The following is an 18693-nucleotide window of genomic DNA, read 5'->3' as shown; positions in this document are numbered from 1 at the left end:
AGAGGCAGAGGTGGAAGGGAACGATCCCACCAGACAACACCAAAAGTGACCTAGCAGGAGGGAGGAAGACATGAGGGATGGGACAAGATCTAAATATTTTTGCTTAATAAAGTTTTTTTTGTTTTTTTGTTATTTTTTAAAGAAGATGCTGGGGGTAGGACTTTATTAATTAATTTATTTATTTTTGCTGTGTTGGGTCTTCTTTTCTGTGCGAGGGCTTTCTCTAGTTCTGGCAAGTGGGGGCCACTCTTCATCGCGATGCGTGGGCCTCTCCCTATCGCGGCCTCTCTTGTTGCGGAGCACAGGCTCCAGACGCGCAGGCTCAGTAGTTGTGGCTCACGGGCCTAGTTGCTCCGCGGCATGTGGGATCCTCATGCCGAACATGTGGGATCCACATGTTTGACCAGGGCTCGAACCCGTGTCCCCTGCATTAGCAGGCAGATTCTCAACCACTGCACCACCAGGGAAGCCCTTAAAAAGTTTTATATTTGTTAAATATACCTACTGTGACTATATTTTTCAGGTGGACAATTTATATCTAACGCTCTAGAACTGGGAAGCATAGTGAAGCTGGGATTATTTTGGAAAATCAAGAGAGAAGTTTTTTGCAGTTTGTTGGTTTGTTTCTTGAGAAGAGGCAGAAAGCCGCATTTACTGAGCACAAGCTACTGCGGGACGCCCCTTTTGTTTAGGGGCGTGTTATGTTGTTTAGCTACCACAATACCCTGAGAGGGATGTATTATTGTCTCCATTTCACACGTGAGGAATGTAATAGGCACTTTTTGCATATCCGTCCCTCTCCTAAGGAGCACTGCGTTCTCTAGGAATTGTCCCATCGAATTCCCCCATCCACAAAGGTAACTTCTTCTCTGGCTGCCACTGATTGGGCCAGAGGTGTGAGTATATGGCATGAGGCAGGCCAATCAGATATTCTCTCACAGAAGTTTGGAATCAGGACTCAGAGAGAGTGGTGGCTGGAGCTGTAACTGGTCAAACAATTCATGCACTCTGTGAGTGGATCCTAGTGTCTGGAGAATCTTTGGGATGAGTGGTATGAAAATTCACATTCAGGGCTCCCCTGGTGGCACAGTGGTTAGGAATCGCCTGCCAGTACAGGGGACATGGGTTCCAGTCCTGGTCCAGGAAGATCTCACATGCTGCAGAGCAACTAAACCTGTGCGCCATGACTCTGAGCCTGTGCTCTAGAGCCTGTGAGCCACAACTACTGAGCCCACGTGCCACAACTACTGAGCCTGCAAGCCACAACTACTGAAGCCTGTGGGCCTAGAGCCCATGCTCTGCAACAAGAGAAGCCACCGCAGTGAGAAGCCTGTGCCCCACATTGAAGAGTAGCCCCCACTCGCCGCAACTAGAGAAAGCCCGCGTGCAGCAGCAAAGACTTAAGGCAACCAAAAATAAATTAATTAATTAATTAATTTAAAAAAAAAGAAAATTCACAATCAGCTGTGGAAACTGTGAGAAAGTTAATGCCCCTGCTTAGAAAAAGGCTGAGAGATGGAGGATTCTGTTAGGGCTGGGATGGGTTGGGGAAGGGGAGACTCCAGAGCAAACTAGATAATGGATTTGGGGTGAGGCAGAAGAGAAGAACCCTTGATTAGTGGGCTGCGGGGAAGTTTTGGGAGCAGAGCAGGGATCTGAAAAACATGCCGGGCAGTGTGCAGGGTAACCCCTTCTCTGGCCTTCCTATGACCTCCTCAGTGACATGGGGTGAGCGTCTCATGTTTTCAGAGAGCAGGCTGTTTCTGGAGCAGTGCTGAGCCCTCTGTCAGTGCTGGTGTGGGACAGGAGCAACACTGCACATGGGACGGCTGGCTTTTGGGCTAAAGGAGTGAATGCAGGGGCTGTGGGAGGTCCCTGTGGAGGACCAGCAGGTAAGCTGGGCCGTGCAGAGAGAAGATAGCCGGCATGAAGGGAGAAATAAAGGTGAGCAACAGAGTAACTAAGAGTTTTGTTTTGTAGGTGGTGGTGGTGTTTTGTTATTCCCAGGTCTTGGTTCTACTTCTTTGCAGAAGCCCAGATTCTTTCCTGGCCTTGCTTTCTGGGAGACATTCTTGTATACTTATTATAAATTCTCTTTTTTAGTTAGCCCAGCTCAAAGTTGGGTACTATTACTTGTGACCAAAAACCTTACTAAGTGCAAGAAATCTGTGGTTCCTAGAGATTAAGTAAATTGAGAAAATTTCTGTGGCTTCTTAGTGGTAGGAGTTGGGGTACAAGCCTGTCTCCTCGTGCTCTTTTCCTCACACTCTCTGCTCAGTCATGATGGCCACATTGCTATTCCACAAACACACCAATCTCACCCCCATCTTAGTGGGCTCTGTTTGCCCTGCTCAGAACAGGCCCAAAGGCCACTCCCTCATCTCATCCAGGTCTCAATTCAAATGTCACTCAGAGATACCTACCCTGACAACCGCATCTAAAATAGGCACTCTCTAACCTCTTTCTCTGCTTTTTTTTTTTTTTCAGTGTTACTGAAATATAACTGACATAGCACTGTATAAGGTTAAAGTGTACAGCATAATGACTTGACTTACATATATGTAAATATATTGTGAAATGATTACCACAACAAGTTTAGTTAACAGCCATCATCTCATATAGTTACCAAGAAAAAGGAAACAGTTTTTTTCCTTGCGATGAGAACTTTTAGGATCTACTCTCTTAGCAACTTTTAAGTACACCATACGGCAGTGTTAACTACAGTCACCATGTTGTACATTACATCCCTAGTACTTATTTATCTTATAACTGGGGCTTTTGCACCTTTTGACTATCTTCACCCAATTTCTCCACCCTCGCCTCTGGCAACCATCAATGTCTTCTCTGTCTCTATGAGTTTGGTTTTTTTAGATCCCACATATAAGTGAGATCGTAAGGTATTTGGCTTTCTCTGACTTGTTTCACTCAGCATAATGCCTTCCACGTCTATCCATGTTTTTGCAAATGTCAGAATTTCCTTCTTTTTTTTAATGGCTGAATAATATTTATATAATATATATAATATATATATACATGTCACATTTTCTTTATCCATTCATCTGTCAATAGACACTTAAGGTTGTTTCCGTGTCTTCACTATTGTAAATGATGCTGCAGTGAACGTGGGATGCAGATATCTCTTCAAGTTAGTGATTTCATTTTTTGCAGATAAATACCCAGAAGTGGAATTGCTGGAACATATGGTAGTTCTATTTTTAACTTTTTGAGGACCCTCCATACTGTTATCCATAACGACTGCACCAATGTACATTCTCACCAACAGTGTACAAGGGTTGCCTTTTCTCCACACCTTCACCAGCATTTGTTATCTCTTGTCTTTTTGATAATAGCGATTCTAACAGGCATAAGGTGATATTTCATTGTGGTTTTAATTTGCATTTCCCTGATGATAAGTGATATTGAGCACCTTTTCATGTACCTGTTGGCCATTTGTGTATCTTCTTTGGAAAACTGCCTATTCAGTTTCTTTGTCCATGTTTAACCGGATTATCATTATTATTACTATATATTTTTGCTATTGAGGTATATGAATTCTTTATATATTTTGGATGTCAACTTTTTTTTATCAGCTATATGATTTGCAAATATTTTTTCCATTCCGTATGTTGTCTTTTCATTTTGTCCATCATTTCTTTCATTGTGCACAAGTTTTTTAGTTCGATGTAGGTTCTATACACTGACAATACATTCTTTTATTTAAAGTGGATTAGACAAATTTACTTTTTCTCCCTTCCTCTCCCCAATGCTCCCTGCTTCATTCACATCTTTTTTCTTAGATTGATGAAACCTGGCCCCCGTCCTCAGCCTCTATCCTCACATGGTAGAAAGAAGCTATTATTATTATTAGTTTTAGTAACTTATCACTACCTGGATTTATGTTACATATTTATTTGTGTACTTGTTTCTCTACCACCCCGCCCCCCAACTCCCCACCAGAATATAAGCTCCCGGAGGGCTGGGTTCAACCCTTGTTCACTGCTGTATTTTCAGCACACTGACCAGAACTGTATTTGACATATAGAAGGCACTCAACAAATACTCATTTAATTAATCAATCCATTAAACCCTGACCTGTTTCTGACTTCCATGCTGTTTTCATGGTCTCTAAGTACTTGATGCAATTCTAGAAACACTCAGAAAAACCCTATTGGATTAAGGATGGAAATAATGTCTGAAGGACATCTGTGGAGCTCGGCTGATTAGCATGCAGGGAAGAGGGATGTCCGCTAGCTGCTCAGTACACTGAGGGGAGGTAGGAACCTGGAGCAGCATGCTCCAGCCCAGCCTCTAGGAGAACAGAACTGAAAGCTGGTAAATTCATTTCTACTGGTTTTCCCTTAGTTAGTGCTTCTGGCCTGGGGAAACAAAGCTTCAGCGACAGTAAAAATGCTTTTGTTCCTGTGGTACCACATGTTAAATCACAAATGACATCTACTTTGTTCTTGGGTTAATGCTACTTTCTGGGTCTGCTCTGTAAGGTTGTTCCCTGTCCCCAGTTGGCCTGAGACAGGGTCTGGCTTGCTGAGGGTCCCCTGTCCCTATAACTATACAAGAGGAAAGCTGCTGGAGACTGACTTGGGATGTCTAAACACCACCAGGAAGGACCAGCTGAGGAAGGAGGCAGGAGAAATGGAGACATATTCTAATCCAAGCCTCGCTAGACACTTTCAGCGTATCATTTTGAAACCACATTATCAAACACAGGGTCACTTTGCTCATGGCTTTCAGATTCTGCCCCCAACACATATACCAATGTTGATGAGGCTTCTAACCAGTTACCACAACACGTGTGTTTAATCTGTTGCTTTTACCAATGGGCTAATGAAAAGATGCAAGTAGCCGGAGAGGTCATACCAATCCACAACCAGTACTGGAAAAGAAAATTGAAAAAATGAATACTAATATTAGCATGTACCTATATGTAACTCTTTCATCTAAACTTTTTCACCTTCAGAGCACTTAATTTTAACAAGAAACTCACCAGGATTAAATGGCTGATTTGGCTAATTAGTGGCAAGGCCAGGACTCAAATTCAGAACTCTTGACTCCAAGATAAGGGTTCTTCCTGCTGCAACTGCCTCTCTATCTTTGCATTCAAGGAATGGCTTGCTGTTAAAATTATTTTTCATGACTATGTTATATAGATAAATAAGCAGAGTCTTTAAGGGCTACCCATTCAGAGAAAGCTAGAGATAAATCAGCAGCCTTTAAAAAAACAGGTAGTTTTAATTTGGTAAATGACAACAGGAAGCCAGACATTTACCCACGTTTGGATGATCAACCTGTTTTCTAATGAGAGCCAAGCCTGAGGCAATGAGAAGATGCAGAGACTGATTTACAGCAAGCCATGGCCACTGCCCAGGGAGGCAGGGCCTGAAGTGTTCCTACCAGCTGTGTGCAGTCAAGGTCACCAAGTGGTTCAGTCCCACAAGTGACAAAGACCACTTTGCTCCTTGACTGACTCCTACCAAAATTAAAAACCTGGCAGTTGAAATGGCCGAGCACCAGACACCTGATAGAAAATGAAGTGTTGAGTTCAGTAACTCTCTGCCTAATTCCAGCAATTTTGAAGATGTTAATAATTAATTCCAACTTTCCCTCCCTTCCACCACTCACTCATAATGGACAAAGGAGAGTCAATGTTTGCTTGAACTACCCAGATAATTGCTTAATTCTTTCCACTTGCCTGGGCATGTTCTGAAAGCACACATATCAATTATCACCAGGAAGTAGTGGCTTTCCCCCTTACCTCTTTGTTTTGTTTATCATTTTTTTAAGAGTGTAATGTAACCAAAGGGCTAGCCCAGTGCCCAAATGCTGAGACATGTAAAAAGATGGGGTGGCAGAAGGAGAAAGGCCCTGACTGTGTACAGAGAACTACAGGTGGAGGAAAGGGCTTACGGGAGAGAAGGACAGCAGGAAGAAATGTCTTTAAACTTTAGTTTAAAGATCGTGCAGATTTTGACCCAACAATTCTACTTCTGAGAATTTATCCTTATATTAGTTGGGGTCTAACCTGGAAAAGAGAAACCCCTCTGAGTATTCACAGCAGGGGCTCCGCAGAGCTCATCACCATCAAGGAGCCCCTCCAACTCCTTAAGGTTGATGGGACCTAGGTGAGCGGTAGCATAATCAAGCCACAGGCTAGGGTCACCTAACAGAAGCAGGACCTCGATGGACCTGTTGCAGTAGTGGGACCACTGAGGAGAGACATAGCCACAGTGGGCCATGAGCTTCCCTCTCCTTCCAACTCTAGTCTCCCAGTTCCACCTGCCACTGGACAAATCCATCAGGAAACGCGCTAACACAGGAGCCTGAGAAGCTCAGCCTGCAGGGGTCCGCCCACTCCCATGATGCAGAGCAGAACCCAGGGAGGGCAGGTAGTGCATCTGAGGGCTCACACGCAGGCCCAGAAAAGCAAACTAGAGTGACATAATGGGTACCAAATGCTGGCAAATGGATAGACGAAGTCATAGATGCTTCCACCCAATCATAAAGAGTAAGTTTGGATTTAAGAGAAATGACATCATCAGAAGCATTCCAGGAAAAGAAGTCCTGGGAAATGTAACCGAAATATAGATAGAATAAAAGCTAACGTTAGGATAAATAAAAATAGACTACACATATGTAAATGATAAGAGAAAGAGGAAAATAACCCTAGCTGAAGTAGGGAAAGCATGCCAAGACACGCTAAACATTACAGTTTACTTTCTCACAAACGAGCTGGGCCTTATTTATGAGTAGAGTGTCAAAATAATTCCTTGTGACATGAGATGGGATGGAGGCAGTGACAAAGAATCATAGAAAGTATACCAGTTATCTTAGGGAATTAAGAGGTACAAATTATAATACTAGGTAGAGGGCTTCCCTGGTGGCGCAGTGGTTGAGAGTCCACCTGCCGATGCAGGGGACACGGGTTCGTGCCCCGGTCCAGAAAGATCCCACATGCCACCCAGAGCGGCTGTCCGGAGCCTGTGCTCCGCAATGGGAGGGGCCCCAACAGTGAGAGACCCGCGTATCGAAAAAAAAAAAAATAATAATAATAATAATACTAGGTAGAAAATAAATATGATACAAGGGTGAAATGTACGGTACAGGGAATGTAGCCAACATTTTATAGCTATAAATGGAGTATAATCTATAAAAATTTTGAATCACTGTTGTACACCTGAAACTAATATAATATTGTAAATCAAATATTCCTCAATAAAAAATTAAAATAAAATAAAATAAAATGAGCACCACACACACATGAAATTATCCTATGTATCTTGAGGTCCTAACACATGTCCAGGTACTTGTTCAGTGTCTTAAAATCCTGATAGATGATAGGGTATGAAGGATGACAGTAACACAAGTGTCATAGTGAAACTGTGGTATAGACCCTTAGGGGCATGACAGAATAGATTAAAAATCAACAGGTAGGGACTTCACTGGTGGCGCAGTGGTTAGAATCCGCCTGCCAATGCAGGGGACATGGGTTCGAGCCCTGGTCTGGGAAAATCCCACTTGCTGCGGAGCAACTAAGCCCATGAGCCACAACTACTGAGCCTGCGCTCTAGAGGCACGAGCCACAAATACTGATCCCGCGTGCCACAACTACTGAAGCCCGCACGCCTAGAACCTGTGCTCCACAACAAGAGAAGCCACTGCAATGAGAAGCTCGCGCACCACGACAAAGAGTAGCCCTCACTCGTAGCAACTAGAGAAAGCCCGCATGCAACAATGAACACCTAATGCAGCCAAAAATAAATAAATAAATAAAAACCAATAGGCAACTCAAAAGGAGGACAACAAAGGACAACCTAATTGTTATTTTGCCAAGGAAAACCTAAACAAAAACTAGCTATGAACTACAAATACCGTCTATCACTAAAGAAATAGGAGGACAAAAAAGTCTTAAGCCAAGACTTTAAACTAAATACACTTAGATAAAATAAAGCTAATTACATTATACTATTTTTCTCCTTTTACTACCAAGTGGTATTTGGTAACCACTGGACTTTATGACCCCTGAACGTCTTCCTATTCCCAAGATTCTCTGATCCTGCCCTATTTTGTTAAAGCAGTTTGTGTTTTGTGGGAGGCATAAGCTGAAGAAATTGTTAGGGTTAAGAGCAGATTTAAATTTAATTACTATCCAGCCAGGAGATTGACTTGCCATTGATCACCACTAAAAAATCCTATTAGGAGGGGGAAAATTGGTCTCCTCAGCAAAAAGAAAGAGTAAACATACTGGCCACACCCTCATCTGTAGCAGCCCCCTTCACCATGTTTGTGCCACGTGAACTTAACTTCCTTTGGCGACAGCTCTTTAGACCACACTTAGCACCCGATCCCAGTGTAATCAATGTCCAGACTAGTCAGAAGTTTAGGGGGTGTCCTGGTGTGAGAAACATTGTCCAAACAGGGGTGGTGATGGCTCAACAGACTCTTGCTCTTTTTGAGAATCTGACTATGATATTTACATGGAGAGAATTTAGTTCCTGATTGTTCTGATGGTGTACTGTCGTGAAGCTGGAGACTTCCCGCTACCAAAAGAGGCAGCAGCTCTCTCAGTGGTCCAGTTCTGCAATGTGGCTTTGTGAGTGGTTCCTGAAAGCCTAATCTTGAGTCTTTCTTTTCCCCTCCTAATGACTTAATACCCCATTTAATATCTGTAACAAATCCTTTCCTGCTTTAACTGGTTAGAGGGGATTCTGTTCTCTGAAACTGGCCCCTGACTGATACAAATGTAAGTCCTGCATTAAAAGCATTATAACCTTTTGGGGATATAGGCATATAAACAAATTACTGAGGATATGCTATGATTCATGTACATAGAGAGTATACCAGGTGCACAAGGAGTGAGTGCCTAAACTTGAGGGTGCCAAGGAAAGATTCACAGGGAAGGTAGCACTGTAACTTGAAAACTATGTATGGGAGGTTAGCAGAAGGACAAGGAGAGGAGGGCATTCTACACCAAGGAAATGGCAAAGGTATAGAAGATGAGAGAGTAGGGGTAGAGAGTTGAGTTTAGGGACAAGAACGAGAACAGAGGCTGGTCAGGCTGCAGGTGCAGGTGTGTTAGAGCTGTGAGAAGCTTCAAAAATGATCTAGTGTAGTCCATTTATTTTATACATCCAAAAACTGAAGCCAGAGAAATGAAATGACCAGCTCAAGACCAAACACCAACTTTACTATCCATGCTAGAGCACAGGCCTTCTAACTCCCAGGCCAGTGTCTTTCCAGGTAGCATACATGGATTCCTAAATTATCCTGTGGTGATGAATCTTAACAAACAACAGACTTTAGAAAGCAGGTGAGTGACAAAATGTCTACAGATCAAGAAAGATAAGGGAGTTGGGAAGGGTGAGTACCTCTGTGAGCACCCCGAGCCACAGCGGCAAGAGCTGTGTCTGACTTCACGGCCCCACGTGCCCCACAGCCCATCTCAGGGGACGCCTGTGTGGCACATTCCTGTCACCGCAGCCCTTTGCCTACTGCATGCTTCCAGTGGTCCCATGTGGGTCAGTAGTCATGGCTCTGTCCCATAAACCAAAGACCACTTGGTACCCTGGTCACTGGACATAAAGAAAGAAGAAGAGTGTAGGTAGATTTGCTCCAGTCTGTGACTGCTCTTGGAAAAATATTCCAGGGATCATGCTCTCTCCTTAATCCTCCACGTCCAATATCCGTCCATCTCTCTCTTTACCATCTATCCATCTGTCCATCCAGCCAGCCCTCCCACCACTTATCTGTCAGTGTTTCTACACATCTGTTTATTCATGTATCTACAGCTATAAGGTCAAATACTCATCCAGGGCTTACCCTATGTCAGGCAGTTCTCCTAGTGCGTTACAGAAATTAATTCAGTCCTTGTAATCCTGACAACAGCCCTGTGATGTGGGTATTTTCTCCCCATTTTACAGATGAGGAAATTAGAGAGGTTAAGTAACTTGCCCAAGTTAACATAACTTATATCTGTCTGCCTACCTTCGTGTTCACACCCCTTCTCCTTCCTTGAAGGGTAACTTCCCATCCTATTGATGACCGAGTTTGTTGGTTCTATTTCCTAATTATCTCTCAATCTGTCTCCTTTTAATTTAGTTCCAGCTTCCTCCCCAGCCACCCAGCCAGCCCCGATTTTGGATGATTGTCCCTCTCCCCGCGAATCACTCTGGTTTCAACCTCCACTTCCTTTTCCTCCGTACCTCACGAATGTTTCCCTGGCACAGGCAGAGGGATCTTTCTAAATGATGTTTCTCAAGACCCTAGACACGTTCAAACATCATAGTTGAGAACCTCTGTTAGAAAAAACATGCAGGGACTTCCCTGGTGGTCCAGTGGTTAAGACTCCATGCTTCCACTGCAGGGGGCCTGGGATTGATCCCTGGGAGAGGAACTAAGATCCCGCGTGCCATAAGGCGTGGCCAAAAACCACCACCAACAAACATACATATGAGCATCTCTCTCAAACCTGCTTAAAACCCTAAAATGAGTTTGTGAATTCAACAAACATTTGCTACGCCTTCCCATGTCAGCCACTGGGCTAGGTGGCGGGGAGGTAGCAGTAAATAAGCCCCATCCTCATGAAGCTTCATGTCTAGAGGGGATGACAGATGTGGAACAAATACTCACAGAAGTGTTCAGTGCTTCACAGAAGTGCGGGCAGGGGCACCAGAGCCTGCGGGTCCAGAAACCGCACCCTGCAGGATCTGAAATTTCAGCCACAACGTGAAGGACGAGCGGGAGTCAGCTGGGCCGCGTGGCTGAGTGGGCAGCAGAGACAGGCTGAGCATCCTGGTCAGAAAGGACGGGCACGGTTCTCAGTGAGGAGAAGGGCACGGTGAGTCCTGCAATCAGGAGAAGCAGGTGAGGCCGGGCTGGGGAAAGCGGCAGGCGTTGGGGTCTGGTGTGCCACGGGGCAGGGTACTGGTCTTCCTCCCAGGGCAAATAAAGGTTGTCTTTTTTTTTAGAAATCAACTTTATTGAGGTATAATTTAAAAACAGTAAAATGCCCCCATGTTCAAAGTGTACAGTTCAATGAGCAGCCAGCACCACCATCAAGACACAGCATGTTTCTTTCACTCAGAAAGTTGCCCCATGCTCCTTTGCAGTTAGCCCCCCTCCTCTGGCAACCACTGCTCTGCTTTCTCTTTTAGTCTGGATTAGTTTCACCTGTTCTGGAACTCAAATGAAGAGATTTAAGAACAGCCGTGATCCCTCAGAACAGATTGGAGGCAGCAAGAATGGATGAGAGAGAGCCATTAGCAGGCTTCGGTAGTATCCAGGCAGGAGCTATACGGTGCAGGTGACAGCAGGCATGGAGAAGAGGGGAAGACACGACACGTTACTGAGGCAGTTAGGATGGAATCCAGTTCCTCGGCCTGTCCTCCAAGCCCCTGGACCCCTGAGCCCAATCCTGTCCTTCCTACCATAAAGGCCACACACACTGTGCTCCAGCCACAGAGAACTACTCCCCACTCCCAGGGCCGACCAAGGTCCTCCGTACATCCCAGCCTTTGCACCGCGCTGTCACCGTTCCTCGAAAGCCTCCTTTCTCCCTTCTGGTATAGTTCCAATACCCATTCATGACCTAGCCTGACCTCTTCTGGGAAACATTTCCTAGCTCCACCTGGTAGACTGATTATTTCTTTCTCTACCATCTCTAAGGTCTTGTTATAATTTGTACAAGTACTTGTGTGCCTTAATCCCCCACTAGACTGGAAGCTCCTTAAAGATAGGAGCTCTGTCCTCATCATCTTTGGGTGGCCCATCAAAAAATATCTGTCAAATGGGTGGGTGCTCTGCTTAGCGATTCAGCCCTCCCTCCCTCCCTCTCTCTCTTTCTCTCCAGAGGCTGCTGTGAAATGAAAATAAGCACTGGGTGATAACTATAAGAAAACAGGTAGAAATTTATTCCCACAACCAGGCTGATTGGAAACGAAAGTAGTGATTCAAGTTAACTGATGTGTTTAAATTCTACTTGTCTGTGGCAGGACTCTGCCGTCTGATCAGAAGCACCATTTTTGCTGCACTGTCATATTTATAGCATAGAGAAGACGCAGGCACATAACTGTGGGGAGTTTGCTTCTTGCACTCCTGTTCCACTAGGAGCCCGCTCAATCTGACCCAGTCTCGCATTCTGGATTAAACCTTGCAATGACCAGCTGACCGTTTCCTGTAAGACTCTCCCTGTAAGGTCTTACGTGGCCATGCTTGGGGCATCTCTGGCTCCTGGTTCCTGACTGGGTCTGGAAGTGACTGCAAGAGTGGACCCGCTATCGGATGCTCCAGGTCCTCTGGGTGGGGGGGACACAGTTCCATAAGGAGAGCATCTGTGATCACTTACTTGAGATGGTAGAAGGAAATGACACTCTCTTTTGCTAATCCCCGCCCCCCAAACTTATGCTGACTTTTAAGCAAATCCCATCATTTTCTTAGAACAGAGTTGCCAGGCTGAGTTAGGAAGTAGATTATTGCAAGTCATGTTTTGAATAACTGGTGGCTCCTTTTTTCTAATTATTAAACTGTCCTTCAAAATAAAAGAAAACCAAAAGCTGATTTACTTATGTGATGAAGAAGCCCTCCAGTATTTCATATTTCAGCCCTTTGACTTTCATTGTTTTAATCTAAAAAAGGTAAAACTGGGCTTCCCTGGTGGCGCAGTGGTTGAAAGTCTGCCTGCCAATGCAGGGGACGCGGGTTCGTGCCCCGGTCCGGGAAGATCCCACATGCTGCAGAGCGGCTGGGCCCGTGAGCCATGGCCGCTGAGCCTGCGCGTCCGGAGCCTGTGCTCCGCAATGGGAGAGGCCATAGCAGTGAGAGGCCCGCGTACCGCAAAAAAAAAAAAAAAAGGTAAAACTTTTAGCACCAACACCATTTGAAATGTGTCCATATTTTCTACATAAAGTATGCCCGTTGCTGAGGAATAACAATAAATAAGACTGTTAACATGTCCTAACAAAATGGTGAGACAGAAAAGTAAATAATTTCCACGTCACGTCATATATATATATATATATATATATATATATATATATATGTAAGGAACCAAGTAATAACAAAATGGACAACGGTCTATGGAAAAAGCAGACAGCGAATCTTCATAAGAGAACTGATATTAAAGTAGGGTTTTGAAGGCTAAATAAAGTTCAGGCAAATAAGAGGCAGAAATGTATTCCAAGAGGGAAAATAACACATGCAAATCATGAAACAGTATTTTGAGTGTGTGCAAACACTGGCCATTCAGGTTTGCTGGTGTGTATATGTTGAGGTTGGAGGCTGGAGGAGAGAGGTGACATCAGAGCTTGTGGCCAAGAGCAGACTCTGACCCCAGGACACCTGGATTCAAGTCCCAGCTCTGCCACTTACAATCATGTAAAGTGGAGCAAAACTCTTAACCTCTCTTTGCTTCACTTTTATTATCTGTGAAGAGGTGGATAAAAAAATAATACCTCCACCAAAGGATTTTTATGAACATTAAATGAAATAACTAACAAAATACGAAGTACTACGTCTTCTAGAATGAGGGAAGCTTTTCATAAATATCGTTTCTTATGGAGGTAGGAAATGAGAATTTGAGTTTGGCAAGGGCCAGATCAAGAAAAGCTGTGGATATAGAGAACAGACTGGTGGTTGCCGGTGGGGAGAGGGAAGGGGGGAAGGGTCATATGGCAGTGGGGGATTAAGGGGTACAAGCTATTATGTAGAAAATAAACTGTGGGGATGTATTGTGCAGCACAGACAGTATAGCCAATGTTTTGTGATGGCTATGAATGGAGTATAACCTTTAAAGGTTGTGAATCACTGTGTGCACGCCTGTAACTTATATAATATTGTACATAAATTATACTTCTATTTAAAAAAAGAAAAGAAAAGAAAAGAAAATCTGTGCAAACCACACTAAGGGAAACACTGAAATGTTTCAATCCAGGGTGTGGGGAGGTAGATCTGCACCTGGGCAGCCGTGTGGACAGAGAGAAGGTGGAGTGAGAGCAGAGTGGAGGCTATTTCAATGGTTCAGGCAAGACTGAGAAGGCCTGAGTCCACATGGCGGCAGTGGGGATGGGGGCACGGGGGAAAGGAATGGATTTGAAAGATATTAAGGGGGTAAAATTGATGGAAATTGGTGACCACTTAGATGTCAGAAGAAAGAGATTGGTAAATGTCTAGGATCATATATAGGATCTGGCGTGGGTGACTTGGGTGATAGAGAAGCCAGCAACCAAGGTCATGAAAGAGAAGGGAACTGTGGTTTGGGGGGTTGTTAGTTTGCCAGCATGGAGATAAACAATGGGTTCAGTGTTCGGCCCAATGACTTTAAGGCACCAAAGACTCTGAGATGGGAAAGAGATAGACAGGGGAGTGGCTAAAGGTGGGTAAAGTGTCAAAGGAAGATATTTATTCATTTATTTGCTGCCTTTATTTGTGTATTTGGGCAGAGTAAAATATTTCCTTACTGCCCTCAGCCATGCACCTTTCGTTCAAGGAGAGCATTGTCACACTATGGAAGCAGCAGAGAGAGACCCCCCACATGTTTCCAGCAGGAAGGAAGAAGCCAGAAAAGAGGAGGCTGAAGATGGAGGAGTGAGGGTGATCGTTGGGGGCAGTGTGAGCCGGGAGACTGAGATCCATCCCCTGCCATCCTCAGCAGGGCCTTGGGTCCTTATAGGCTTCTGGGGACAGAATCGACAGGAAAGTCTTGCCAGAGAAATGAATGTGCCAATTATTCAGTTACCTGCAATTACGAAAATTGGTGTGATAGGTGGTACTTCCGAGAGGAGGCTTGGGGAGGCTGTAAGTCAGAAATGAGACAAATTAGTTGAGCTCTTAGGTGAGAATCTGATTGACCTCTTCCTTCATGAAACTGAGCTCGGGCCATCCCATACGTCTCCTTTTAGGAGAACTGATTTGCAACTGATGGGCTCGGAACAGCAAATGCATGGTCTGCAATTGCAGAGCTGGGAGGCTGGAGCGCTCTTCCGCCTGCAGAGGAAGTCGTCCAACCTCCTTGACCTGCTCTTGCCTGCTGACCGCAAGGAAACTTGTGGAAATGTCTTCTTCCCTGAAAAGTGGGAAGAGCTCCCATATACCCAACACTTCTGTTCCCATTAGAGAACAGCCTGGCCAACTGCAGTATATTACATTATGGATGATTGTATGTTCTTTAAACATAATTATGCAGATTATGTTAATATGTTAGACTCTGAATTCTTTTTAAAAAGAAAAAGACAGTAGCATCTTTGTATCTCACAGTTACTTGCTTATCTACCTTTATGAAGCTTGTCATATCATATATTGATTTCATATATATATGAAATATCATATTGATTTCTTTCATATATCATATTGATTTCTTTTCTTTTCACATTAATTATCCCTACTCTTCAGTAAATTTTTCAAAAGCAAAAACCAAGTGCTATTCACCTTCTTGTTCTCAGTGCCCAGCATGGGACCACCCATACTGACCAAGTCAAATTATTCCATGAGTACATAGAGAACAGACTTGTGGTTGCCAAGGGGGAGAGGATTGGGGGAGGGATGGAGTGGGAGTTTGGGATTAGCAGATGTAAGCTATTACATACAGAATGGATAAACAACAAGGTCCTACTGTATAGCACAAAGAACTATATTCAATATCCTGTGATAAACCATAATGGAAAAGAATATTAAGAAAGAATGCATATGTATGTATAACTGGATCACTTTTCTCTATAGCAAAAATTAACACAACACTGTAAATCAACTATACTTCAATAAAAGAATTATTAAAAAAAATTATTCTGGGCTTCCCTGGTGGCGCAGTGGTTGAGAGTCCGTCTGCCGATGCAGGGGACAACGGTTCGTGCCCCAGTCCGGGAGGATCCCACATGCCGCGGAGCGGCTGGGCCCGTGAGCAATGGCCGAGCCAGTGCGTCCGGAGCCTGTACTCCACAACGGGAGAGGCCACAGCAGTGAGAGGCCCTCGTACTGCAAAAAAAAAAAATTATTCCACGAGTGCAATTACTTGGGGTGGGAGGGAGTGGAGGAGAACACCAGTATGTAAACACAGGCTATAACTATACACTGAGAAACATGTATATCAGCAAAATATCAGAAGTGCATTTGCAGTTAAATCATAATAAATGAAATGTATTATATATTTTCATCACCATAAAGTTCTCTCCATTAGGAATTTTTCAACTTTTTATTTTGAAATAATTTTAACATACAGAAAATATAGTTGCAAAAACAGTACAGAGAATTCACATATAGCATTCAAACTGTTTTTCCAAATGTTAATATCCTACGTAACCATGGTACCATTATAAAAATCAGGAAATTAGCATTGGTATAATACTAAATTAAACATTGTATTTGAATTCCACCCATTCCTTTTTCTGACCCAAGATCCAATCCAAGACCCCACATTGCATTTAGTCGTCATGTCTTCTTAGTCTCCTCCAATCTGTGATCATTCCATAGTCTTTCCTTATCTTTCTTGACCTTAACACTTTTGAAGAGTACTGGTCAGTGATTTTGTAGAATGCCTCTCATTTTGGTTTTGATGTGTAATGTGATTAGATCGAGGTTACACACTTTGGGGAAGACTACCACAGAAGTGAAGTACCTTTCTTGGTGCATAGAATCAGGGACACATCATGTCCAGATGTCTTATGACCAGTGATGTTAACCTTTGATTGCTTAGTTAAGGGGATGTCTGCTGGATTTTTCTACTGTAAACTTACCCAATATCTTGGATGAGATACTTTGAGACTATGCTTATATACTGTTTTTCCTCAAGTTTTCACTCACCGATTTTAGCATCCCTTGGTGGATCCTTCCTCCAATGTTGATTTTTTCTATTTCCTTAATTTCTTTTACCTTTTAAACTGGTATTCTTTGTAAGAAAGACTTGTCCCTTCTCCTTTTAAAAGTCAATTATGGGACTTCCCTGGTGGCTCAGTAGTTAGGAATCCACCTGCCAATGCAGGGGACAGGGTTTGAGCCCTGGTCCGGGAAGATCCCACATCCCACAAAGCAACTAAGCCCGTGCGTCACAACTACTGAGCCTGTGTGCCACAACTACTGAAGGCTGCGTGCCTAGAGCCCGAGCTCCGCAACAAGAGAAGCCACCGTAATAAGAAGCCCGCGCACTGCAAGGAAGAGTAGCCCCTGCTCACCGCAACTAGAGAAAGCCCGCGCGCAGCAATGAAGACCCAACTCAGCCAAAAATAAATACATTAAAAAAAAAAGTTAAGGGCTTCCCTGGTGGCGCAGTGGTTGAGAGTCCGCCTGCCGATGTAGGGGACACGGGTTCGTGTCCCAGTCTGGGAAGATCCCACATGCTGCAGAGCAGCTGGGCCCGTGAGCCATGGCCACTGAGCCTGCGCGTCTGGAGCCTGTGCTCCACAACGGGAGAGGCCACAACAGTGAGAGGCCCGTGTACCGAAAAAAAAAAAAAAAAAAAGTTAATTACTTAATTACTATCAGCAAAAATTCATTTTATTTTATAGATTATAATCAATTCGACATGATTTGGTTTATTGCTCAAATTGTTCCATCTTTGCTGTCTGGGAACCTCTTCTAGCTGGCTTTTGTATCTTTTTGAGAGGCCCCCCCCATCCTTTTTCAAGCAGTTCCTTAATTTTTCTCAGTATAAAATATTCCAAGCTCATTTTGTATTTTTCCTGCACAAGCCCTGGAATCAACCACTTCTCCAAGAAAGCTTGGCTCCTTACATTGGAAAATGGTTATTGATAAACTAAGACCTGGGTGTTAAGTTTTGATGGAAGTCTTTTACATGCCTCCTTAACCAGGAAATTGTGACTGTATGTTAAATTTTAACCTTTTCGTTATGATCCAGGGTCATTATTGCCTATATCAGTTGTTGAAGTGATAAAATAATGACCTCAAGAATTATTGATGTTAGCAGGAATGTTAATTGGTGCAACTACTATGGAAAACAGTAAGGCAGTTCCTTAAAGAACTAAAAATAGAGGTACTATATGATCCAGTAATCCCACTCCTGGGCATATATCTGGAAAAGACAAACACTCCACTTGGAAAAGATACATGCACCCCAATGTTCATAGCAACACTATTTATAATAGGCAAGACATGGAAGCAACCTAAGTGTCCATCAACAGATGAATGGTTAAAGAAGATATGGTGTATATATATATACAATAGAATATCACTCAGCCATAAAAAAAGAATGAAATATTGTCGTTTGCAACAACATGGATGGACCTAGAGATTATCATACTAAGTGAAGTCATAGAAAAATAATTATTATATGATTCCACACTCATACGTGGAATCTAAAAAATAATACAAATGAATCAATTTATAAAACAGAAACAGACCCATGAATATCGAAGACAAAATTATGGTTACCAAAGGGGGAGGGATAAGTCAGGAGTATGGGATTAACAGATACACACCACTATATATAAAATAGATAAGCTACAAGGATTTACTGTATAACATAGAGAACAATATTCAATATCTTGTAATAATCTATAATGGAAAATAATCTGAAATATATATATATATATAACATATATAACTGAATCACTTTGATGTTTACCTGAAACTAACAAAGTATTGTCAATCAACTATACTTCAATAAAAAAGAAAAATTATTGAAATAGATAAGGCTATTGGCCTTGACAGTAAGTGACTCCTGAGCCTTTTTGGCTACTA

At 43.3% G+C, this 18693-nt stretch overlaps 1 long non-coding RNA gene across 1 annotated transcript in view; it reads right to left on the bottom strand.

The window, feature by feature from the left end:
* Nucleotides 1-15560, bottom strand: part of LOC113618321 (uncharacterized) — a 35967-nt gene extending 20407 nt beyond the window's left edge. Inside the window, exons 1-2 of the long non-coding RNA XR_003431972.1 lie at nt 14744-15560; nt 10642-10856 (exon numbers count right to left, since the gene is read on the bottom strand). This is a non-coding gene — a long non-coding RNA (uncharacterized LOC113618321). The remainder of the gene's footprint in view (nt 1-10641; nt 10857-14743) is intronic.
* Between the last annotated feature and the right edge of the window lie 3133 nt (nt 15561-18693).

Source organism: Aethalodelphis obliquidens, unplaced genomic scaffold (genome assembly GCF_003676395.1).
Source record: "Aethalodelphis obliquidens isolate GAN/ISIS:26980383/991018 unplaced genomic scaffold, ASM367639v1 scaffold5, whole genome shotgun sequence".
NCBI classification, from domain to species: Eukaryota; Metazoa; Chordata; class Mammalia; order Artiodactyla; family Delphinidae; genus Aethalodelphis; species Aethalodelphis obliquidens.
Note: the sequence above shows the minus strand (reverse complement) of the source record. Positions and strands in the feature narration are given on the sequence as shown.